This window comes from Ambystoma mexicanum, chromosome 6q (genome assembly GCF_040938575.1).
Source record: "Ambystoma mexicanum isolate Mex_15411 chromosome 6q, UKY_AmexF1_1, whole genome shotgun sequence".
NCBI lineage: Eukaryota > Metazoa > Chordata > Amphibia > Caudata > Ambystomatidae > Ambystoma > Ambystoma mexicanum.
Window position 1 is genome coordinate 349,986,806 of NC_090937.1, and position 26,713 is coordinate 350,013,518.

The 26,713-nt window shown below is 43.7% G+C and overlaps 1 protein-coding gene and 1 long non-coding RNA gene across 4 annotated transcripts in view; one reads left to right on the top strand and one right to left on the bottom strand.

Moving 5' to 3' along the window:
* Positions 1-26,713, bottom strand: part of SLC44A1 (solute carrier family 44 member 1) — an 889,643-nt gene that overhangs the window by 709,898 nt on the left and 153,032 nt on the right. The gene's annotated exons all lie outside the window — the stretch shown is intronic.
* Positions 1-26,713, top strand: part of LOC138516029 (uncharacterized) — a 300,011-nt gene that overhangs the window by 202,039 nt on the left and 71,259 nt on the right. For both annotated transcript variants that reach the window (XR_011282209.1, XR_011282208.1), the window contains exon 3: positions 11,499-11,591. This is a non-coding gene — a long non-coding RNA (uncharacterized lncRNA). The remainder of the gene's footprint in view (positions 1-11,498; positions 11,592-26,713) is intronic.

Here is a 26,713-nt window from a genome sequence, read left to right on the forward strand (position 1 = left end):
GGCATTACCGACAGCCGTGGCACTGATGGTATCGACTGCTTCGAAGGCGTTGACACCTCGAGTGATCCTTCGATACCTTGTCTGAACGAGGCCTAGATGGCTCTCGATGTAGATCACGCAGTTTACTCGGGCTCGAGGGCGTGCGATTATCCGACCGAGACCGCTACTTGCAGGCTTCCACCAAAGGTGCAGTCAGAGCCGGGCCCTGTTCAAAGATTTTAAGTAATTCCACCCGGAAAGCCTCCAATTCTGCCGGTGTCGACTTTTTAGACAGGCATTTCACCCACTCGGACGATTCGCCTGACGAAGACGACGAGGAGGAGGAAGGCGACTGGTGGTGCATTCTTGATCGCTTCGACGAGACGAAGAGTGGCAGGAACCACTCCTAGACCTAGAGCACTTGGACTTTTTCCTCCAAGGAGAGTTGCCTCTCGACTTATCGGTCGAAGGCCCAGCAGGTCGGGACTTATGGGGTTTGGAAACCTTGCCTACCTTGAGCTTCCCCTTTTGTTGCCTCCGACGTGTCGTCGGTGTAGAAGACCAAGACACATTCAAAAACCAACAGCAAATACTTTCACAAGTACAAGGTGCGCCAAGTTTGACAAAGCAAACCATTTTGTGGAAAAACTGAACTGATGCCAAAGGGCACAATGCGTGCTACTTACAACATCTGATGACGTCACCCTAGACGGAGGGCTCCGAGGGACATCAACTCTAGGCGCCCAGTTGTGCCAAAGGGGTGAAGATGATCAGGAGAGTGGGGCCAGACCTGCCAGAAAGGGGTGACCAAAGTAAAACAAAGACTGGTGAAAGAAGAGCCCAAAAGGAGTGAACAGGGTGAGAAGACAGCAAGATGAAGAGTATTCAGATCAGGGTGACATAGCAGGACAAAGTACTGGAGGAAGATCCAATAGCAGGGAAAGGCTCACTTAATAGGGGAATGTGAGCCAATAGACTCCTGTGGAAGAAGCAGGGGGCCTGGAGGGAAAGGGGCCAAGAGGGTGCCTTTGTCCAGCCCAGGGAGAGTAGTTGTGCACTCTCCCTAGCCTGCAACGCTCCCTGCTCCACAACAGACTCTGGGAAGTGAGACGTCTGATGCCCAAGGCCCTTAACGTTTGGTTACTGAACATATAAGACTCAGAGGGGGGCTGCGGAGGGCAGCAGTCCAGAGGAATCCCCAACAACCATAACAAACAGTGGACCTCCAAGAACGAGGCCAAAAAGAAGGAAGGGAAAGACGTTCCCATCGGACCACCGCAAAACAAGATCTTATTTTGCCCCTGCACTGTAACATGAATTATGCTAAATGTTAGTGCGTCCGGCCCGTTTATCCCCTTCACCTGCGTGACAACTCCTATGCCAATAGCTTTGGCTTTAAGCATGTAATCAAAGTAAACATTCAAATCTGTTCAAGGCATTTCGAACGGAGTGCACACTTACTGACTTTCCAACGTCCCAAAAGAAAACCCTCTTTTCAAAATTCGAATGTAGTCGAGTCATTAAAGGAAACCAATGGATTCAGAGACCACTGGACTCTCGTGCAGATTGTGCTTTCACACACAAGGCGCCACTATTGCAAGACAAGAAGTGGCAATTAAGAAGCGTACATAGCAAACCGCCTAGCATTTCAATTGAGCATTCAACTGGTATTAAATGTCAACATTCTGTACAGGAAACCCGACCTTTGATATTGCACTGCTTTGAGAACTCGTCAAAAGCTGAAACCTTCCAAGCACTCGTCAATCACAAGTTCCGGTTGGCTGAACAGAAGACGATAGCACCTTTCACCTCCGTTTTACAGGAAGAATGCTCGGGCAAGCACACACCTTGTAAAATAACCTTTAGTTTACTTTTACTAAGGTTTCTTGACAATCTGCTTACGCCACCATGAAAAGTATATTTGTAATTATTTTTTTAAATAAACTGGTGTAAAATTATATTCACGTTCCTATATGCATACTGTGTACATATACAAACTTGTCTGCGAACATGCATTCAGATTGCTGGCTACTAAGACTCCCATCTCAAATATTTTACCATCGTATGCTTTTTTATGCAATCTTATATGATCTTTACTTGATTTGGTCTACGCTTGTGAAAAAAAATCCAATTCCCCACGCAAAATAGAATATTGAATGCAAAAAGGTGTTATTTTTGTATATCAGACAGTAGTAACTGTCACGGAACTGCTCTTAAAAAGAGTAGGCCGGCGCCAGGCCACCCTCAGCTCTCCTCAGGAATGTTCGGAAACCAGGTACTACAGGATTAAGCTAACCTTACGGCTAGATTTTTCTTTTGGCATGAAGGCTGAGATGTGCTAAAAGGAAGCTTCTTTTCCATTACAAGGAACCGTTTTTTCCCCCGCAGCAACGATACACGTCCCTTACTGAAAAAAGCATTTTAAAAAAAGAAGAATTAGAAGAAAAGCACGAAAGTCAATACCACAAGCCACTGAACTGTCAAACGGTGTCGGATAGGATGTGGTGGGATAAATGATGGCGGCTCAGGGGTCGCCCATCTGGTAGGGGTTCTCGTCTCCTTCTGTACTTTAAATACACATGGGACACTGCTCGAAACATTTCTCGGGGATGCCATGGGGGTGTGATGGGACATGGCTAGGTGTGGAGTCCTGTCAGACTTGTGACAGGCGTTAACGACACTGTAAAACACAGGACTAAAATAGCATACGACTTAATTAGCAGAAATCGCATAATAAACAATCTGACCATACAGTTAGCCAAAACCAGTGTATGATTCTCGTTTTATTTCCCAGATCATTAATTTAATCCTACAATTACCAGCATGCAGATGCAAGACTAAAATAAAGGTGAATCTGCAAATAAACAGTGCAAGCAAAAGCAACAGGTTTTTTTTTGTAATCATGTCACAGCAGCAGGGTTCAAAATTGAGGGGAATTATGAGCTAATTAGATCCTGCTTGTGGCCTAGAAGAGCCTGGTTAGCTTGTAACCAACAGCTACCAGGGGATACTTTTGGCTCGACAGGCCAACTAATGCCAAACCAACACACCTACTTGGCTAGAACTGTGTGCATTTGGGACAATTTATAAATAAACACTAGGTCACATCTATATGACATTTATCGTTGAAAGGGAAGTAAATAATGGACAAAATGAGAGTTTGCATCTTATGTTTAATTTAGAATTGTGGAACGCTATTAATGTACTAGCTCCTCGTTCCCTAGTGGTAGCTCCTGGACACTGGTGAATGCAGGATATCTGCTTTTAACTCCTGCTTATCCGATCTTAATTTCGACACCTGCAGCTGGCACATCTTTATGCATCCCTCCCATGTTTGCACGCATAAAGAAATAAATAAAAAGACAGAGCAGGCTTTTGAACTTGTCCCCCCCCAACCCCCCCCCCCCAAGAACAGCCAATCACTTTAGGTGCAGTGAATTAAAGAGGGGTAGCAAAGCCCTGGGATCTTTGTTTTCGCAGATTCACCTTCAATTAATACAATTTTTCTTGAATTCCGAATCGGGGGAAATCGGCTTAACTCCAGCATAGGTCTCGGGAATTATAGCACCCACCATGCTTCTTGCCACAGTCTCACTCATAGCAGCCAGAAGACTTCTTGTCCATTCACCAAACCCAACCAGAGAGCTACAGCACCAACCTCACCATGCCCAAGGACACAGTTTCCTGCACACAGGTCTCTGGTATATAGCACCTAGCTCACCCATATCAGGGATGTAGCGCCCAACATAAGCTGCGGAAGCCTCAACTGTCTAGGCTTCTCTGCTCTTGCAGTCCTTGCAGCTTTCAATCTTCTCAGCTCACTTAGGCCGCCTTACTCTTGCAAGACCCCGGGCACATTTTGGCATATTAATCCTCTTCGAACCATCAGCTCTTTCAGGTATACCGGATGGCCCAACTAGCACAGGTCAGTTGTCTGCTCAAGCGGAGTTCCCATGCTTGTTTTGTGGCAGTCCAGAACTGTACCCTTCACAACTGGTCAATGAGCCTGGCCTCCACAAAGATGAAAATTGACAATGTTTGGCACAGACCTTGTAAGGATTCAGAATCGGATTTGCTCTACTAGAGCTCATGATCTCATGTATACATAACTTATGCCAGTTCCCTTTAATTATGCACATCATGAACAATGTATATTATTGCAGGAGTACTGTACATTGTGCTTTTGTCATTGAATTTTAAAGGTACTGAGCCGTGCCCCAAATTCGGGGGTTTATTAGGTAAGACTGCTTTACACAACTAATGCACTTTTATGACTATATTGGGTGCAAGGTAAACAATCATTTAATAGAATTTAAAACTGTCATAAAACTTCGCTTCCATGGATCAGCTTAAATGTAGTTCCAGGATCCGCAAATGACAGACACAGGGATCTGTGTGTTTAAGAGCCATGGAATGGGCAAATGACCTACAAAGGTGTTCTTAACTTCTGGGTAGGGCTTGATTATGCCACAGTTTAAACAAATAAGGAAAGAGATCTTTGATACAAGGAAGAGTGGACGCATTCTGAAAGACAGTTTAAAACTTGCTTAGAGACTGTTGCAGCCAAGAAGTACCTTTAGCTCTTTTTTGAGGAGCAATATGTTAATCAATTCCTATTCAAGTGTCGGTAAATGCAAAATTAAAGAGTTTCCAAAGTGCAATGCATTTTCATTCTGTAGGTGCCTTTATCAACTCCTGTTGCCCAATTGGTTTTGGGTCAATAGGAGCAGGAGCCATCGCTCTGCACCGGCATCCCCATTAAGGAAATCTAGTTTGTCAGGAAGCAGCTCAGGTCTCATAGGTCACTGGCTCTGTATGCCTCTGCAATCTGGGAGGTACCTCGGGCGCTCGCCGAGGTTGTGCAAAAAAGAAAAAAACACGTTTAAAAGCTGCACTACACAGACATCTAGCATTAATCCAATTCTTGCACCCTACTAACTCTGAGACTCTGGACATATCCTTGGACGGAACTCCATACACCAACACAACTCAAACACCTAACATATCCGTGACACTGGACCCCTCTTAGGGACAAGACTAACCAGTGAGAACCACCGCACATCCGTCCTAACCGTATATGACCCACACATCAAAATAAAACACTAGCACACATCTGAGGCACCGAGTCCTACCCCTACAGTTACAAGCGGGACCTCTCAACCAAGATAACGCACACAGACGCCAGTTTCTACTGGTTCCTATCATCATTAACACACCGCCCTGTTCTCTTGCAGAGCCATGGGAACGCCTGCAAGACTGCCCCTGGGTGGTAGCCGTGTGCAGTATAAATCAACGTAACATTTCGTTGCATGACACTTCCTGCCTGCCAGCCCAGTGTTCCTTTATCTAGTATGATGAACTGCTGGACTGTCCCTCTTGAGGAGTCTGCAATCTGTAAGGGGCCTGCGAACATGGGGGAACGAGACGACACCAAGCAAGTCCAAATACAATTTGTTCTTGTTCTCTGTTGAGCCACATTAGTCCCACTGGTGTCCTAGCTCTTCCTGCCTCTATGCCTAGTGCTTGAGGAAAGAAACCCACTTCTGTTGTGTCCAGCCCAGATGTATCTTTCTTCTGCATTAACACAATCAACAAACAAGATGGGCCAAATCAAAGTAGAGATGCAAGCTGGACACACAAACTGCTTCTATGCGTGTTTAAGTCAAGGTGGTGCAAGTAAACATATCTAAGAAACCTCGTGTGGGCAGGGCAAAGCCAGTTACTCATCCCTGCAACAGGACCCAACTCAATGAACCGAGATGCTGCTTAGACACTGCCCACACCAGAATGCTTCTACAGTGATCCGAATAAGTACAACGTTTTACCAAAACCAGTGTCTTACATTTTTCGAACAAAACCCTCACCCTCTCAGATGGCAACATTTCAACCAGAGCCACCCCATTATTCATTTTAGAGGGCATTGTTTTTAATGAATTATGCAGGAGTGTGTACGTTTTTTAAAGTAAATGTTTCCTAGGTTTTCTCTAATCCCCAAACCAAGGGAGTAGAAATGCCAATGCTTAAACAGGGTATTAAGAGTTTACTTGCTACATTGTACACTTACAAAAAACTGGAACTCGGCTGGTCTGAAGACGTTCATGTAAGGTTTTCCAACATGGACATTGGGATGAAATTCAAGATGCCCTAATACACATGTAGCCCACCCTGGCCACCATTGGGCCTTTAGTGTTTTCCCTGCCATCCTACCAGCTTCTGCCAAGAACAGTGACAGAAGAACCCATGTCCCTGGAGATCCAGTGTCCCATGTGATTAATCCAAACCCCAGCTTAAAGTCTCTTGCCATGTGGCCAGGGAAAGGCAGCCGCTACCAGATACTAACCCTGGGAGCGGTATCGTGGGGAGAGGAGGGTGCACGGGGGGGGGGGGGGGGGGGAAATCACATGGGAGGAGACGGCTATCAAGGAGCAGTGATGACTCCACTAGGAGGGACGCAGTATTCTTCTTCCGAGGACGAAGATGAAATCATTCCCATATATTTAATGTCATTATCAATGTACCAATCCTTCAAATATTAATGTCCAAAGAGTCCGTTATAAAAAAAGTCAACTAAACAAAAAGTTGGTGCCTCAAAGGTTCAGGAATTAAAGATGAAAATCTTGAATTGCTATAATTTTGCCTTAATGAGAAATTCTCACTCCAATGTGGAAATACAAACACTTTCCACAATCTCCCCTTATTCTCAGTTCATAGAACAGTCCGACTTATTTAAAAATAACACGAAACAACTTAATGTTAAACATTCTTCTATGAACTTCAGTTACCATAATGCTTCAAGTACTGGGACTAATAAGGAGTTCAGAGTCCATAAGGATTCGGAGCAGTAAATATTCAAAAGGCATGGTCAAGTTTCTGTTATTCAAAGCACCTGAGCAGGATATTTAAAACCCAATATGAGGCCCAGCTGGGGAAGAAAGGAAGCAAAGGGAATGAAGGTGATGCAGAGGAAGAAGGCCAAGGAGCAGTGAATGGCCGTGCAGGAGGCGTAGCCGGAGAAGCTGAAGCTATCCGAGGTGCAGCAGCAGCCACAGAGAAAAATCTGTTTGCAGGATTCACCCCGAAAGGTAAAAGCAAGTGGAACTGCAGAGTGCGCACACCGGAAAGTAGCATACTAAAGAGAAGCCCCGCTGAGGAGACGTGCTCCCAGAGTAGAGTGTGGCAGACTGACAAAGCGGAGGAAGATCAACAGAGCGGTCAATGCTTCCGAAGACTGATGTGCAACTTACCAGAGGCTCGCTGAGGCAGAAGAGAAAGCAGAACGGATGCTGAAGGACAGACACAAAGCCTAACAGCAAGAGGGAGCCGCCACAGAGAACCAGTGAGTTGGCAGAGAGAGAATGCACTCTGTACTCGAAAGCAGTTACAAAGTACTCGTTTTGAATACCAAACAATTGAAAAACCCATTCATTGAATGCCGAATATTTAAAGGAAACAAAGTTTAATGGCAAAGAATGAAGTTCCCTTATAAGGCACTATAAGAATAAGAGGGGCTAACCAGTACTACCCACAGCCAAGAGGCTGTCAAAAGACTTTAGGAGAACTATCAGTGGAGAAAGCCTCATACCAATACTACCTGCAGCCAAGAGGCTACTGGCATACAATATCAAAACCACCACTGGAAAAGCTCATAACCAGCATTACCATCATCCAAGAAGTTGTGAGAAAGCCTTATTAAAGCAACCACAGCATGAATCCCCTTTTCGGAGATATACTTTTGTGAACTACCATCTCACATTGCCAACGGCCAGCAAACTGTGAAACCATACTAAGGCGACAAGGGTACCGCTCTTCGTTTTTGGGATATCTACTTGAGAAGCTTGTAACCCAAAAGGCTGTCTAGAAGTCATGGAGAGACCTTTTGGGGAATAATTCCTGTACAGCCAGTTCTCAGTTTAGGGAAAACGGGAACACAAGATGTCAAGAGACTAAGAAAAGGTAGTCGTTGGCCAAACATCCTTCCAGGGGAAATTGGTGTGAAGAACCTTGGAATCAATATTGCCATCAAGTTTGAAGTTAGTTGAAGGAGTGGTTTTCTTCCTGGCAGGCAAATACACTAATAATGGGCTTATACTAGTTAGCCCTGGCAGGCGAGTAGACCAGGAAAGAAGATGGTTTGATATGTTTATGACCGAAAGATACATGGAAAGAACCTTGGTTGAATTATGAGAATTCCTGTACTGTATAATTTGTCTGACAAGCAGTAGCATACCTGAGGCAAGTTGCCTTTTTCCATAGTGACAAAAGTATTTTATTTCAAGAAGTAGTATTGAGAAAGATTGAAGTGCTATCTTGACAAGAAGTGGTTTCTTTGAAGAGAGTGTTAAATGATAGCAGAACAATTGCATTTGATTTGAACTTGTTTTGGGGAGAAAATGAATCATACTTTTAAGAGGAATATTTTGAAAAACATTAACTTGTTTTGAGTTATCAGCCAACTGTGGTGAAAAGGACATTTGTGGCATCTTTGAGAAAGACAGTGGTTGAAAATGATGTTTCTATTTCTTTGAACACAACTTTGTTGAATCAGGACTGTAATCTAAGTATTCCTCAATTGATACAGTGAAAGGGAATAGCCATAGTCGCAAGGGGTACCTCAAGAACAATTGGAGTTTGATTATAAAACTGTTTTCTTGAACCAAAAGTCAGCCATCATTTCATTGTATTATTTTATTGTATTTATTAGTGTGAGAGAGATTTCTGGACACTAGGTCATTTTTTTTTAGTTTTAGTTTGCTGTGCAGGGACCTCTCTATTAGGTTAAGGAAAGGGAGGAGTTTATCAAAACCCCTTTTCATTTTGATTAAATGGCAAACCTTGATAAAACCTTACCTTTGTCTCTGTCACACATTTCTGACTCCTCACACCCATTGCTCTAGATGAATTGAATATTTTATACATGTATTATAGAAACAAAAACACAGTGCAGAGAATGCCAAAGCTCTGACAAAGAACCACTCTTCTACAAGCCCATCCATCCCTCTGTTGTATTTCCCAGGTTCTTATCATCTAACAAAGTAGCCCTGAACATCTATGTACCCATTGAGTTTCAAAGAACTAAACCACCAGGGAAACTTGCCACTTTCATCAACTCCGTGGCCATCGAAAATTACCTCGATGTACAGTACGCCCAAAAACAAGCACTACAAAATGTTCTTAAAGCCATAGGCTTTGCCAATCCATTCCATAAGAAGAGACCCAGAGACTTCAGGGATAACACCCACATGATCACCGTTTTGTGAATGCAGTTTTTGGAGCATCAGGAGTATATTCGCTTTGAACTTATCGATGCACCAAACCTACAGCTAATTATGGAAATTGCTTGTCTGAGAATAACCCCAGAGTAGACTGGCCTATTGAACAAGTTTCCTTTTGTTCTCTACAATGTCAGAAAGTCTTCTTGCCCCACTGTAATCCAGCTGTGAATAGCCCACATAAAAATAAAAGGATTAACTCGCATGTTCTCGCTGACCATCTACCCTTACACCAACCTAAAGACTGCATGTTCATCTCATTCTCGATCAGAACAACCTACATCGGCAAACTTACTCTGTCTTTAGAAGAAGAAAGTATCAAAGACCCACGTGAACGAATACCTACAGAAAGGGCTCATTTGACCCACTAGTCTACCATAGCCCAGATTTTTTTCTTAAACGAAATATGGGGCTCTGTGGTAGTGCATAGACTACCATAAACTGAACCAGATCATCATTAAGAATCACTATTTGCTGGTATGCATTGCTGATCTCATTAAGCAAGTTTGAGATGTCTTAGGATTTACCAAGCTTGATTTATGTGGTGCATACAATCTGTTAAGGATCCAGCAAGGGGGATGAGCGGAAGGCTGCTTGCAAGACAAAGCACAGCCATTTTTTAGTACAGCGGTGGGTCAGAACAAGGACGCAGACCACGATTTTCCATCTCAATGATATTTTATTAACTAAAATAGGTGAAAACTCCGACCTTCCCTAGCATAAGAACTTCCCTACCTAATCAGTGCTTGTCAGCGAGTCCTAATCAAGTTCAGTCCATGGTCCAAAAACGAACCTACTCTAACCATACCACTGTTTAGAATAACTAAGGAACAGGAGGATGAATGTGGGTCATGGACACCACAGCTTCCTAAGTGGGTCTGTGGAGGGCAAGGGGCACCAGAAAAGTTGTGCCCTGGGTCACACCCCTAGGGGTGTGGGGATAAGGGTGCCACTTTGCTGGTCTCTCTGTGCCCCTCTCTCGACAGACAACTCTTGGAGTCCGCAGGGGGAGAGGAGGTGAGCGGGATGCCACCATTGTTTATTTTGCTTTTTGGCTGCCCTGGCACCCCGGCTCTTCCATAGACCATCTTGGAGGCTGTGGTGACCAAGGTGGGTCTATGGAGTGAGAGGGGCACAGGGGGACCATCAACATTCTCATGTTTGCCATAATGATGGCACTTACCTACTGGGGAGCATAATGTGCTCCTGCTTGCCAGAATAACAACAAGTATTTAATTGTGAGCATAACTTTCTTCTGCTTATCCGGGTGAGTGCACGTAGCTACTGGTGAGCACAATGTACTCGTGCTTGCCACAAGGAGGGAACATAGCTACTTGCAAACGCAACGTGCTCCTGCTTTCGAGAATGAGAGCACTAAGCTAATGGTTGCTACTGGTAGCTGTTGGGGGAGGCTGTACACTAACTGGTACAGAGTAGTGGGCAAATATAGGCAGTGAAATGAGTACCATCTGGCAGTGGTGTAGGTCTTCCTAGTATTATTGTAAGGGCAATTTGGTAGATCTATGATATTGTTGAATGTATTTTTTAAATTGCAGGAACACAAAATTGGCTCTGTCGTTCCAACTACGACAGCAGACAAAGTCCCAGTAGCAGTGGCACCATCAAAAATCCTGACATCTGTAGTAAGACTTGCTCAAGGCAAGGATGCCTTTTTATTAAACAACGTTTTGTTGTATTTTACTGTGGGTGAAGGTGGGTCAATTTTAAAAAGTATATTTAAAAGTCACAACTACGCTTAGCTTGACACCAACAGCTACTAGGAGCTACACTTGACTCCTGGCAAGTGGTGCCAAACACATAGCAATTTTATATTAACTGTGTAGTTTTGACAATATGTTTACAGGAGAATAAAGGACATGCCTAATGGACATTTAAGGCATATTGGAGAATATGTAAATGGAAAACAAGTTAGAGTTTGCATCTTGCGGTCACGTTACATTTGCTGCGCGCTATGGGCTGACTCCAAGCATGGACGACAGTGATGAAATGCATTCCTCTCTACATCAGAACACTGCATATTTCACATGCCAACTATTCTGGCTGACTTCTTCCAGGCATACTAGCGCTTCTTCTCCAAAATTAAGTCCTTTGCACCCTGCCCCCACAAACACCTGATCCCACTTTTGGGGGCATTCACAGGGAAGTGGGAACGCAGAGGGCACACAAGAGCCATAGCTGTGAATTTATTTTCAGTGATAAATCAACTGACTTGTCCTTGTTACTTTCCAGGGTCACCGGTCAATACAAGAAAAGGCAGTCCCTACCAATTTCTGAGTTCGAAGCACATGGCATTGTGGGCAGGTCTTTCCAAAGCTAAGTCAGGTAAGGACTTTGCTGGAACAAGCTGGATCATTGTGTGAAATGTTTTTAAAGTGATCAGCAATCATGTGCACTTCTGGGTAGCCATAGCTGGGTCCTACAGATTGTCTGTTGTACAGTTATTTTGGAGTGCTGTAAAATGGAGGGGTTGTGGCAATGAAAGCTCAATGTCACAAGTCCATCCTCCAGCATTGTTGGACCACCACGCAGTACCGTACACATCAACCTCATTGGTTATTTTTGCTATTTTATTACAGCTTCTATCTTTAATTTCTGCACAATATGGCTACTGTTTACTTGTCCCTTACACTTCTTTGACTAACGCACAATTTTCTGGCAGTGTTAACGTGCCATGCATTGCTCGTTATTCCACATGGTCATGTTATTGCGTTTTACTACATTTCCCACCACCCCTTCAGTCCTACATGTACTGGTGACATTGAACTATGTTGGTGCAAGGCGGCCATCTTTCACTAACATTGCCATCATTATTATCTGTGCCATTCTGCACACCGTTGTATAAATCAGTGAATTACTGTCTGTTTAAGGCGGTATCAATATACTTACCATTATGGCCCGCTGTATGCGGTACGTAACAGTTTTATTGAAGAATGTTTCCACACGATATACAGGACCACATTACCCATAAGTGGTAGCTTTCCGTTTGACCGGAAAGCACATCCCATACACCGCACTAGTTTAATGTGGTAACCATTTAAGCGTTTACTGCTACTAGGGCCGGCTTCTTGATTAGCACAGATCGGCTTGCATTGATCGGCTTGAGTATAGGACACAGTTAAGGCTGCGGCTTTGACGCATGTACGATTTTGCATATACACAAGTTTTGGCAGCATTTGAATTGACAGAAAGGCTACATTTTTATTTGCAGCAGGCATCCGGAATCATATAGATTTTCACTGTTTGGTCGGCTTGGAGCACATTGAGGTATTTTTTAAGTTTACCTATACCGTTCTTCATCCCTTTGCATGATTTCACATAATTTGTATCCGTGTATTTTCTCAGCCGTATGCACAGCAATTCATGCTAGAGCATATGGTCATTTATTTTGATTGAAACACCCTTCCAGGTACATAGGGTTTGGATTCTTTTCACAATTCTATTAATTCTTTCCCCACCCTTTTCTTTGATCACAGTGCTAGTTTACTATCAGTAGACAAGTTATTTTTGGTATATAGCTTACTTTACTCGATTGTTCTCCTTACCTCATGGTACAAAGGCAACGTCCAGGTATACTCTTTAGACAAGGGTGGCTCATTAACTAAAGGACTTAAGGGCACATTGTCACGTTTCACTACCATCATTGGAATCACTTCGGTTTTCTCATGACTATACATAATGAGAATTGGTGACTGTTTTCGAACACTAAATGACAAATAGTTAGCTAGGAGACCATCATTGTATTTTATGTTGACACATTGTCATGTTACATTGTAGACTTGAATTGCACACGAAGGGAGCCTGGATCACGAAACACGTTCTGCTGACGATACTACTCATGAAGAACTTTACCTATTGAACTGGTGTGAAACCGAAATTTCTCTCTACCAAACATTTTGAATAATTAAGACATTCTTGCTTTATATTTGAACTAAAAGTCTCTACATATTTTTGACAGACTTCTCAGTACCAAGGTGTGCAGGGGATGGGAGTATCCAAAACGTTTGTATACTTTTCTGTTTCGGTTGTATTTCCAACCTCGTGTCGGGGTTGAGTTACCTCCCCTGCACCCACGTTTTCTTTACTTCATTTGATTTGTCAATAGGTCGGTTATTATATGCTAGGTGTGCACTAGGTGCTGTGCAGGAGGGGAGTCCAGTTTTGGAGTAGTCACTATGTAGGAGCATTAGAGGGTTGCAGAGTTTAGAAAAGTGGCTTTTCTCAACCCCTACATCCTCCTTAAGTTCACCAGCCCCATCCCTCCCAAACCTTCACCACTCCCTTTTCATTCCTTATTAAAATTGCTGTTCCTACTTTTTTCCTTTTCTTCCTCTTTCAGTTGGTGATCCAGTCAGTCTTTGAAGGCGGTCTTTATGTGGGCTTTATTGTAATTTATGGCTGCTTTGTGGGAGAAGGGTGGAATGGGGACAGTGTAAAAGTCTTGAAAATAAGGGGTGAATATATGTGCTACCTCCCACTTCCTTTTTGGTCTGATGTGCAAACTAATACAATTATTTACACTAAATCAAAATCAATAGTGATTAGCAGAGTCTCGGATGGCCGCTTTCTGCTGGACTTGGTGGATGGCCATTGCATCCAGGCCTGTTTACGCACATTGGGGAAACGTGGTTCATGGATGGAGCGGTGAGGATGCTACTGGTCGTCTAACTATAACTAGAAAAGTCCAACCAGGTGCTCTCCTCAATCCCCCCCCCCCCAACTGCATCCCCCATCACAAGAGGACTCTGGTACGGGTGGGTATGTGGACCTATGGGTGCAGCCACTGAAGAGACGGTTAAAGGTCGGCGGGTGTAGTAATCATGGCTATACTAAATTTCATAGGAGGCAGCAACTTTCCATGGGGTACATGCGAGTAGAAACAGAGCGATGTAGTAGGAAGTAACCCGGAGTAATCAATATAGGCACCTTATTCCAAGTGGAGCGAGGACCACTGCAGTGTTGTTAATCATTAATCTGAAGGATTGATAGTTCAGATGTAGACTGCAAAACACTGTCCTTCATTTTATACTGTAGATTACTTATTTCAATAGGTGTAATATCTGTGCACCTATACTTTTATCCTGTATCCTATGTATTTCCATATCGGCTATATCTGTAACATGAAGCTGAAAGTAAACTTGTAACCTTTGCACCCGGTTACCCGAGGGTTCAGTGCGCCATATAAATAAAGAAACAAACGGGGCATACCTTCTCTGAAGGCTTCCCATGTAAAACAAGGTTACTTTTTGTTTGCACTAAATGAACTAGTAACTGCAAGGGTCCATTTCTCCAAAATATTTTGAAAAGGCACAAGCCTAAGCAAGGAGGTGTATTTGTCTGTAGGTCCAGTTTAACCACCAGGAGGAAATGTCTGTCAACCTTCCAGCGCCCAAAGAAAGCGGCTGCTCTAACAAAAGAAAGTTCTCCCACGGCACTCATACCACCAGAGCCACGGGGGCATCGTAGATGCGTGTTAAGGTGAATGAACAAGTAACCAAGGAAGGCAGTAGAGAAAGAGGATGAGGAGCATCAAGGATTGTATCCCAGCAATGCTTACCTGTAAGAATAGTTCAAGCTAAATCTAAAATTAACACCATGTAGAGGAGATGGGCAGAAGTCAAAGTCCGTGCTCTGGGATTTCCAACAAAAGTAGGACGAGAAGACTCCTTGGCATTTATGGTGCCGTCTCTATTGGATAACGAACCCTGAAGGTGAAGCGTCCAGTAGAGCACATGACATGCGGCCATGGTGCCGAAAACTAAGAGGAACCACTGCACGAGGTAAAATACAGTGGTCTTTGTAGTTTCATTGGTGCAACAGTTTACTTTCAGTAGCCAAGAAAGAAACAGTATGAAAGGACACGATAGTTCATATAGAATCTCCCCCCTCCTACTCCAACCACAGTCCTGAGATTAAAGCAAGGCGAAAGGCACAATACAATCAGTCCAGTAGACATGGGGCTCAACATCCAAGCTTCTTTGTGGCAGTCTGCCAAACCCAATATACATTACAAAGAGAAGCCTTATTTTGATTACATTTACAGCCAAAGAGGTTGCAAGGCTTCTAAACAAATAGCTTTTTGGCATTTTTTTGGTGCTGGATCTGTACATGTGTTGCAGGTGTAGCCAAGTTCTATTCTCCCCTCCCCAGGTGGCTGCCATTGCCACCCATTAGCAAGGAGTGTGGGAAGGTGGGGCAGTCCACTGCTCTGCTCCTGCCACGAACACTGCTTGGTAGTAGCAGCAGGGTACTTGATGCTGCTGTCTGAGGCCCTCCACGAGAGGAGAAGCACCTGTAGCCGTCAAGGAAGGTGGGAGTTGGGTTGGCTCCTTTGAGATTATCACTGCCCCCAAACATGCGCAGGAACAAATAAAATGTCAAAATAAAAAAAATAAAAATACACCCTCGCCACCTGCCGAATCGGCTCGCTTTCCCCTACGCAGAAGCTCTTGGTCGCCAGTCTGAGTCTCCAATAAGCAGGCTATGGACAAACACGAACTCTGGCTGGACGCACTTTACCATCAATGTCAATCTTTATAAATTCCAGTTTTGGTACATAAACACCCTTCTTCGCTTTTTATGCTATCGAGACTTGGAGTTCCGTTAAGGAATGGTTTGCAATTGATTCTTTTTAAATATAACATCCCTCAACAATACACTAACAGATTAGAGCATTCACAAAGCCACCATTCACAATAAGCAGTCACATAAGGCACTCCATTCCGCAATGCTCTCAGGAGGAGAGTCCGAAATCGACAACAAATATTCTACATAGGGTGCCCAAACATCCATCAGGAGGACTCGCACGAAGAGGCATTGTACGTATAAATGCAGCCTCTAGATCACAACAATATGCAACCTCCTCCAGCCATGCCGACAGAGGAGCTGCACCTCTTCCCCCAAGACCTGGCTACCCTCCTGCGCGCTAACGCCAAAAGCAACCCGGCCAGACTACAGACAGGATGGTGCAAACATCTTGTGGAACCCAGAAGGACCACCATTGAGTCCCACCCAGTCCGTTCCCCAATAATAAGAGAGATCTTAGCAAAAACTTCCTCCCAAAACCTAGCAACCTGCAGGCATCCTCAGGCCAAATGTAAGAAGTCAGCAGGATTAATCGCACACCGTGCATGTTCATCTTGCTTAGCAGGGCAGTAGCCGTGGATCATGGTTGGGGTATAGTAAGTCTGGTGCACAAATTTGAACTGTATAAGTTTCAGGCTAGAGCTCAAGGAGACTGATCTGGAGCAATATGCACTTCCAGTCCTCCCATTCAATTTCCCCACCTTCGCTGTGGACCCTACCCGTCTCGTGGCCGCTCCGACATTCGATGGTTTGCAATTGAATAATACATTTGCCGTTTACTATTTTAAGAGTTTTTCCTTATGCAGAAGATGTGATTTTATCTTAAAGTTTGCTAAAAAAAAAAAAAAAAAAAAAGGGTCCTCCGTGTTTTCATAGACTGCGGTTTAAAAGTCTGCAGTTTGTGCACTTTTGGTGACATGAATTCAACCACTTTTTTTAATTGGGGTTGCCTCCATATCCACCTAGGCCTCACCACCACATCCTTTCCCCCACACACACACATACATGTATATGCAATTGGTAAATTTCGACTTTTAAACAGCAGGCTATGAAAAACATTTGGGGGCAGAATGCATGCAAACACAAACAGACTCGGCACAGCGCCTTAGAGAATGGATCATGCTCATAAAATGCAGGATTAATTTTTGAAGAGGCTGTAATGGCTGTGGGTCTCTTTCAAGGGGATCCAAGTATGCAGCATAAACACTGCAGAATGTTCACAGAGCCATGCTCTGCTTAATACACCGAATTAACTGTTCCTCGCTGAGCACAGTTAGGAAATCTTAGTTTCCCCCGAGGTAGCAGACGGTTTGCCGAGATGCAAATTGAGCTTTTGAAGGAGTGCTTTAAATGTATCGCCGTCCTTTCAGGAATTTTAAATACTGCAAGTAGTATTTAATCAGCAGTGCACCTTTGCGACAAAATGTCAGTAGACATGCAATTGCCTGAGAAAATGCTGATAACATTTGAAGGTTGTAGTCCAAAACTAGTTGGCACTCTGCAATGGCACCTAGAATATTTGCCATTTTAGGATTCATACGCACGACAGGACACACCCTATTGGGAGCACAAACAATAATTCTATTTGAACATTGCACTCAGTACATTGCAATATACGCTTGCTCACTGTACCTTTCACAGATGGGAAATATCCATTTGCATATCAGTCTTTGTCCCGCCCCCATGGGCAGTCCAGCACGAAAATTCTATGGCAATTCCCTTCTGAACAAGAGTACCAAAAGCAACCCTATACCCATTATCTAACACCTGCACATGGGAGTCGTGCATTAAATGTATATTTTGAATGTTTATTGATGTACTCTTTCTCTAGGATTATTCTTGTTTCGATACTGGAGAAAAAACACTATTCTGAAAAGTGGTTTGAAAATCGTTCAAATAAGGGAATGCATATTTTCCTTATATGGACATGTCATAAGTTAAGTATTGTGGTCTAGAGAAGCCAATGTGGAATAAAAACAAATCATATGTCAAGTAGCTTTTCGAATACAGGTAATTACATTATAGAATGAATACTTGAATGATTAAGTAAGATACATATAGGCAGGTAAAATTGCATTGGATAGATAATGGTTTTGGATAAAAAATATATTGTAATGATCCCAGGGTAAAGCTAGCGATGAAAATTATTTAAAAGAATAATGCAACTGCAACCAATTTAGATTTTTGAATACCTCACTGTCTGTCCTTCGACTTGAATTAAAGGAGTGGGATTGTATAAATGGGAACGGTGGATTTGAGGGTCACATCTGCGTGAGCCAATATTAAAAACACAAATATTTCTACAACATATTTAAATATATTGATGAGAGTAGGAAATAATTCAAAACCATAGCCAGAGGCCTCAAGAAATATATATTACCTAGTAGGTGTACCCGTGCTTTGCACAGTAATTCCTACGGCTGAAGCGTGTAAGCTTGAAGTGCTTTACCCGTATGTGTAAAGCTGAAGCATGCAAGCTTTGGACTGTTCAGATGGCATACATTTGTCAATTTGCATGTTAGTGCGTGGAATACATATCCTTCAACATTATCACCACTGTAGTGGTCCCCTGTTGTTCTGGCAGATCTGAAAGGGGGAGGGCAAGGGCATGTTAGTAGGATAAAGTTTGGAGAGAGCAAGGGTGCTGTGATGTGCTTCAGCTCGGTTAACAGTTCACTGAGCTTTTTGGTGTGGTATCTGGTCGGAATCCGTTGTGTGCTGTTGTGTGGGGTTCTGTGTGGTGTGTTGCAGTGTGGTGAAGTGCATGCGGGGTACTGTGGTTTAAGAGGTATGATTGCGTTTGGATACTGTTTGAGAGGCGTGTGTGAAAAGGGGGAGATTTTAGTAGGGTTGGGGATTAGCATTGTTGTCTGGAGAAAACGCACATTCATTTGTGTGTCTTGAGATTTAGACAAAAATGTTCTACACATTGATTCAGTTTCTGCATGACAAGGCTGTCTCATCTCTGTCGATATGTTGCGTTAGTTCATCTCTACAATTCTATCTTTGTTCTTACTTTGGCTAGCCCCTACATCCAAGTATGTGGCTGATGCAAACTGGTCCCTGTGGAAACTATCTGCTTGCAACCTCTGCCCATATCCATCTCTCGGTCTGAGTGCAACGCGGTACAGTTCAGTCCGTACCAGGAAGCCTGGATTGGCACAAGTGAATCACCAGACCCATATCTCAGATGATTTGTTGTGTGTGATGGTTTAATCATTAGGAAGTCGGTACATCTCCTCGAAGGCTGCTAGGGTATTGTGTATGTCGGTCTAATGCATTCGGTCTTCTACTTACTAGCTTGGGTGTGGGTTTCTTAGTGTGGTGATAGTGGTCCCATTTAGGTGGTGGGTTAGCTTATATGGAGGGGTTGGTTTGAGGATGGTCGTCAGTGAGCGTGGACGCACCGTTGCGTTGGGGTTTACACAAGATTCATGTAGTCATGTCTGTCAGGGGGGTGCTTGGTAGTGGGTAAGGTTGATAGTTGTGCCCATTTGTGTAGGCCTTGTTATCTATTGTTCTGTCCTGATTGGGTTGTCGCTCGCGGTCGGTTCCGCCTAGCATTGTCGCTCTTGTTCTTGTGGGTGTTCCTCTGTCTTTTCTAGGTGTTGTCTGTACAGTCATGGGTTCTGTCCGCTGGTTCTCTTTGGCTTTTCGGTTTTAATTGTTTCAGTTGTCTCCATCTAGTTCCTAGATGTTGAAGAGCCAGGTTTTTAGTAGTTCTCAATTTTAGGTGGTCTTTGGTGTTTTCTTTCTTCAGGAGGTTGTTCCAGAATTTTGCCACCAGGTGGGAGAAAGAGGAGCCCCTAGTTTTGTCTTGGCATATGGCTTTGGTTCCAGGCAGATTTCATTGCTTGATCTGAGGCGTCTCGTTGGCTTGTAGATGGTGATTTTCTTTTGTAGGCATTCTGCTCCCTGGCCGCTGATTGCCCTCTGTGTTATGCACATTGTTTTGAACGTGATACGTTGTTTGATTGGAAGCCAATGTAGCATTTTTAGCACTGGTGTGATGTGATTTATTTTAGATAGTTTGAGGAGGAGTCTAGCCGCTGAGTTTTGGATGTGTTGTAGTTTCTTCAGAAGGTGTTCTGGCTTTCCGAGGTAGAGGCTTTTGGCGTAGTCGATTCTCGACTTGACGAGGGCGATTATTGTCAGTGTTTTGTGGGGGAAGGACAGGAATGGTAGGATTCTTTTTGTTGAGTGAAGGAGGAAGAATAATTTCCTAATTATTGCACTTACTTGTGGTTCTAAGGTTAGTGCGTTGTCCATTAGGATCCCAGGTTTTTGACTACATTTGATGGTGTGGGCATGGCTCCCAATTCTATCGGCCAGGGTAAGTAGGTGATGTTCTCTTAGTTTTTGGATATAATCATGACCTGTCTTTCCTGGGTTGATTTTTAGGTTGTTAGCGTTCATCCATTCATAGATATCTTTGAGACATTTTCCTAGAGTTCAGTGTTCTGCTTGTGCATCTGCAATTTTGTAGATGATTTGAGCGTTGTCTGCATAGTTGTAGTATGTAAGATTGTATTTTTTGAAGATCTTGTTTAGTGGAGTCTGGTAGATGTTGAAGTACAGTGGTGATAGTGAGGATCCTTGTGCATCCATGGAGCAGATGTGAAGTGTTTTATCCAGACAGTTTGTTCTGTTCGCTAGGAATGATTTTATCCAGCGCAGTGCTAAGTCCATTATACCTATATCTTCCAATCTCTTGACAAGGGTGTTCTGGCTTACTGTGTCGAATGCTGCAGAGAGGTCGAGTAGAATCAGGGCTGAGGTTGTGTTGGAGTCAGTGTTTGTCTTTAGGTCGTCCCAGATGGGTAGGAGTGCCGATTCTTTTCCTCTTGCAGGTCTGAAGCGGACTTGTGCTTGGTCCAGCAGCTTGCATTTTTTCTATGTGCTCTTGGGTTAGTTTGTGTACGTAGGTTAGTAGGAGTTTTGCCGGATAGCGGATGTTTGAAAAAGGTCTATAATTGGAGAGATATTCCATGTCGCCACTTGTGTTCTTAAGAAGTGGTTTAATACATGCTGATTTGAAGGATCCTGGTACGATCCCGGTCACGAGCAACAGATTCAAGAGATTTCTGCAATATTCTGATGGCGTTCCTTGTGCAAGGATGGATTTGTAGATTTCTGGGGGGTAGGGATCCATGGGCGAGCCTGCTTTGTTGCTATGTTTTACCAGCTTGATGCATGTCTCCACTGATATTTGCGGGAAGTTTCGGAGTTTGTGTTCTGGCTCCTCATTGGATCCGATTGGTTGTGTGTCAGGATTGGTCGGTCTGTTTTGTAGGATTAGTCAGATGTTGATTTTGTTTTTGAAATGGTCCGCTAGGTTGTTGAATAGTTTCTGCGAAAGGTATTGGGAGTGTTGTCGCAACTTGGTGGGTTTCTCATTTAGTTGATGTTTAACATTTCTTTTTGTGTGTTGGTGACACTGGTGATCCTGTCGTCTTGATGCCTTTTCTTTGTCTTTTGAATTTCCTTCTCGTACGATCGGATTGGTCTATGGAACACAGTTTTTTTTTATCTTGGTCATTCTTTCCTCCATTCTAGTTCCAGCTTCTTGTTCTTTTTCATGGTGCTTAGTGGGGTGGACCATTTTGCCAACACTGAGGGGGTAAACTGTTTTTCTGGGGCTAGGTCTTCGATTGTGTCAGTAATCCATGTATGTAGTAGGTCTGTTTTTCAGTTTAGGTCTGCCTTCTCCAGTTCGGTCGCCGATGGTTTGGTCAGCTCCAGTTCTATTAGGTTACTTATTTTGACAGTTTTCCAGTTTCTTTTTGTGGTGGTTGGGAGCTTTAGTTGGTAGCGTGATCACAAATGGGATGATGAGATGGTCGCTCCAAAGTACCTGTATTGGCGGTGCAGTGGTGATGAGTTTGTTGGCAATAATTGCGTCAAGGGTGTACCCTGTCGAGTGTGTTGCTCCTTTGACCGTCTGTTGTAGTTTCATGGTTGTTAGTTACCTGATTAGTGAGCTTTGTGAGTTGGCGTGTATTTCTCAGAACCATACATTGAAGTCCCGCAGGATTATCAGATGCTCATGTTGGATGGCTATGTCAATGATGGCATCTATAAAGTTGTCGACGAAGGTTGCATCGTATGTCAGCGGTCTGTAAACCAGTATGAATTTAATGTTCATTTTACGATTCGCTGATAAGTGTATGACCATGGATTTGCAGTTCTCGATGTTTAGAGGTTTGTCTTTTTATTTTCAGGTGTTCTTTGAATGCTATTGTGAGGCCTCCTCCTTTTTTTCCCTTTCCCGTTTAACTGTAGGCATTTGAAGTTCATGGGGAGGCAGCCCTGGAGCGTAGGTTTGTAGTTGTCGTCCAGCCAGGTTTGAGATGAATACGATGTCAATACCGTTGTCGCACAGCAGGTCGAAGATCTCTGTTGAGTGTTTTGACCTTGATACTGCATCGATTAGGTTGCAGTGGATTTTTATGGTATAATTTGGTTTGTGCTTTATGATCGGTGTCTGACTGGTGTTTTGGTTTTCTTCCATATAGATCTCTGGTTGTGGTGTAATTACAGTTGTGTTTGTGTCGTCGAAATTGCTCTTCTAGGTTAAGTTTTGGGTTTTTGTTTTCTTCAGGTTCCTCGTCCAAGTTTTGTGGCTGTTGAAGGGTGGGTCCTCTTGTTCTGGTAATATATGGGGTTAGAGTGTTGAACGTGTCCTTGTTCCCTCTGGTTTTGTCCATCCTTCTTCTGCGCGCTTGTGTTTTGTTGTCAGTCTTTCTTGATTCGTTCATTCCGGCGAGTGGTTGTTTGTGAGGTATGGTGTTCGGTATAGAGACTTTTCTCTTCTGTCTGCGGTAGTTCTGTTTTTGGTCTTGTCGATAGGGGTGTGTTCCGCAGTTGTGGATCTGTGATGGCGTTCAGTTGGGTTTTTCCCTCTTCCTTTTGTCTTTCTCGTGGTCCTATTAGTTTTCGTGGCATTTTTTGTGTTATCTGGTGGTAGGTTGTGGTTGTGGTGTTTCTCCCTTTTGGTTTTCGTTTGGGTTGTCGGGGTCGGGTTCCTTGTAAAGCGGTACATTTCCCTTGCAGTTTCCTTCGGGTTGCGGTTGCAGGGGCGATGGCCCATGTGTAGTGCTTTTGCCGGTTGGCTTGTTTTTTGTTACGATTGTACGATAGTATGTGTTTTTCTGATTGGTTTTGTTCGGTTCTTTGCTTCCTTGCTTGGACGATTGTGGGCGTGGTGCAGTCATCGCGCAGTATCAGTCTTTGGTGCTTAGCCTGGCTGTCTCGCAGGGTTTAGTCTGGGTTGAGACAGGTTTGTCTGATGCAAGCTTGGGGGCTGTCTGGTGGTGTGACTTGCTAGATAACGTGTGTCTGGTTCAATATGTGGCCAAGGTGAAAAACCGACTATGCGTAGTTGGTGGTTGTGCGGATTATCTAGTCAGGGTTATAAAGCTAGGGCAACTTTCTAGCTATTCATTTGGTTCCATCAGAGTTCTATTTCAGTGTGGTGCCAGCTAGTATTCACAGTTCTATCTTAATGTGGCCGGGCCAGTGGTCACAGTTCTCTGTAGATGTTACTCAAGGCAGCATTCACAATTCTATTCTTAGTGTGGCTGGAGCCAATGGTATCTGTCCTCACTCAATGTGACTCAGAGCGATATTCGCAGTTCTCTCCAAGTGCGACCCAGGTCAATATTCAGTTCCATCTCAATGTGGCACAGCATACTATTCCCAATTCTATCCCAATGTAGCTCAGGCTAGCATTCACAATTCTATTTCAATGTGGCACTCTCTAAATGTGATTTGGGGCAATATTAACAATTCTCTAGGCGTGCAACAAAGGCTAATATTTACAGCACTGTCCCAATGTGGCACAGGCTAGTATGCGCAGTGCTATCTTAAAGTGGCACTCTCTAGATGTGACTCAAGCCAACATTAACAATTCTCTAAGAGCGCGACGCAGGCTAGTATTCAGAGTTCTATCTGTGGCTCTGGTAAGAAGCACAATTCTCACCAGTTTGGAAGTCAGTTAGTATCAGTAGCTTGGTCTGCTATGTTCTAGTATAGGTAGAGTGGCAGGGCTTCCAGAGTACAGTGATTGCTTACTGCCCCACCCAGGCCACATGAGAAATGAAGTTCCTGTAATTCTCATGAGAGATTTGCCATGATGCGACAGAGAACGTAATTGCGGACACTATTGAAGAGACATGCACCATTTCCTGACACCTGCATTTCTACAAAAGCACTGTTTTGTGTCACCCGCATGATTTCAAAATTGACTGTCACTAGTGTCAGCTAGAATGCGGATAGTATGGAAAGTTTAGGAACAATGAACTACGGCGCAAAGAGCCATGGCAGGGGTAGGCACTGCAGACTGCTTAAAATAAATAAATGAATCCGAAAAAGAGATATATTTTATGTGTTACAAGGACTACACCATGGAACCTACCCACATACCACATTTTAGATTTGTAGCATGTTAGGACGTATTCTGAAATATATCACATGGCCTGCGGTTGGGGGCCTGTAGTTCTTGTCCAAGTAACTCAACCCACAGGAAGAGTGCTTTTTGGATTGTTTATAACTTTGCCGCCCCTGGACGAATCCTCACAAAACAGAAAAACAAGTATATGGCCACATTGGATTAATTCTGCAAAGTTTGGTGAGGTTTCGTGCCGGGGGGGGGGGGGGGGGGGGGGGGAGTTATAAGGGGTCCCAAAATGTGTTTTTGCCAGAGATGCAATGGAAAAAACAATTTGCTCATGCCTACAGCATAGAACACTAGATGGATTTTCACCAAATGTAAAGCAGGAGCGGCGGCTTGATCCTGAAAGCATGCTTTTGTAAATTTGGTGTAAATCCATCTGGTAGTTTCTTTTTAAATGGTCAAAAAGTAAGTTAAAACAAAATTGTGATATCTGGATTCGGTCCACAGATTCACTCCCCTGTTCAGTTCATGGACGGGCCTTCGATTGGCCTAGAGGGCAGCGTGAAGTCTGCTGACATCGGACATGCCCACTGATTATATGGGGGGAAAGCGTGATGTGCGTCAGATTTTTGGAAACGCCCGTCATGTTCGATTCGCAGACATCCACCGGTGTCTGCGAACATCGCGGGAAAAAAATTAAAAAACACAACAATGTACTTACCAAACTAACGAAACAATCTCTGGAGAGGTGAGGGATGAGGAGAATGGGATGGGATATGGCCTTAAAAAGCCCAAAAACGGGTGGTTTTCCAACTCTGATGTCCGTGAACAATCTGGAGGTCCGGGGCAGTCCTGTGAAGTTTGCGAACATCCGAGACGTTCAGAGACAACTATGCCTATTTCTGCATTACAGGATTGGTGAAAAGCAGTTTTTGGATGGATTATAACTTGGCGCCACCCAATGAAACTGCATGAAATTTGGGAATTTCATTCTAAACCGGACTCTGCAAAGTGTGGTACTGTTGCGTCAAGAGGGAACAAAATTAGAGGGGAGGTCTCAAAATATTGTAAAGGTTTATAAATGTGGTGCAATTTGTCAATTCTGCACAAAAGTTTGCACAATGATTTTAGACCTAGAAATGAAAGTTTTTGCAAGTTTGGTGGGATTTTGTCAAGAGGGGGCAAAATTATAAGGTGGGTATCAACATTTTTAGATGGCTTATAACTTTGATGCTGCTTGACAAATGCAGACAAACATTTTCAGAACGATTATCGACCCAACCTTGAATGTTTGTGCAAAGGCAGAATGAATTTTGCCACTGGGAGCTAAGTTATATGACGATTTTATGTACCTACATCTCCACACTTTTCAAAAATTAAAACGTGCATATTTGCAGCAAACTTGTGTAAGGAGCATTGGCAAAGACCTGAAAGCATGGTTTTACAAATGGGTCCATGTTTTATTTTTTGAAAAGTGTCAGGTATAGCCTGTAGCCATGGGCAGGGCCAGATTGTCCGTGTCATGGACTAACGCCATGACCCAGACAATCTGGCTACTGCCCATGACCATGAGGGACCAGCAACGGTGTTAACATGGGCATGGCCACCAGGGACCGGCTATGTGGTAAGGTTTTTCGAAATTGGGATAGGTTTGAATGGGGAAAAAAGAAAATCTGCTTGTGGGTTCATTTTGAAGTGCTGGATGGGATTGCAACAAATATGCACGAGGAGCGTCAGCAAGAACTTGAAAGCATTGTTTTGCAAATATGTGCTGTGTTTTATTTTTTTGAAAGTGTCAGAAAGGCCGTCAGAAAGGAGAAATTTGTTTTGTAGTTTGCTTTTTGGAGCATGCAGCATGGGCAAAGCGGTAGGTTTGAATGGGAAAGAATATTCTGCTTGCGGTTACAGCCTGAAGTGGTGGACTAGATTACAACGTACTTGCGTGACGAGCATTAGCAAGGACCTGAAAGCATGTTTTTGGAAATATGTCGTGATTTATTTTTCCAACGTGTAAGAATGTAAGTAGAACAACTAGTAGTATACATTTGGTGTCTAGGTAGTGGGCCTGGCCCTCGGCAAACACAAATATGTACTCCGATTTGCTTATTGAGGAATGCGGCATGGCCGAAGCCCCATGAATTTGGAGACTGGCCATGGCTGCAAGCCATGAGCAGTGGCCATTGGTTACAATATTAGGGTATAGTGGACACTCATACAGGGTAGGTGCAGTGAATAATAGGGGTAGTCTGGTTGGGCTGGGGTCATGGTTGAGCCTTATGTTGTAGGCAATTGAACAATGATTTGTATACCCAGCATGCGCTGCTGATAACAGCCATAAGTATGTTTGGCAAACAATGTTTCGAAGGGATTGTGTCCTCTGACGTATTCCTCATCTTAGATATCTCCTTCCAGCTCTGCTGGCCTCGGAAAAAATTTTCTCTAGAGGGCGCTGCGCGTCGACGTCCCT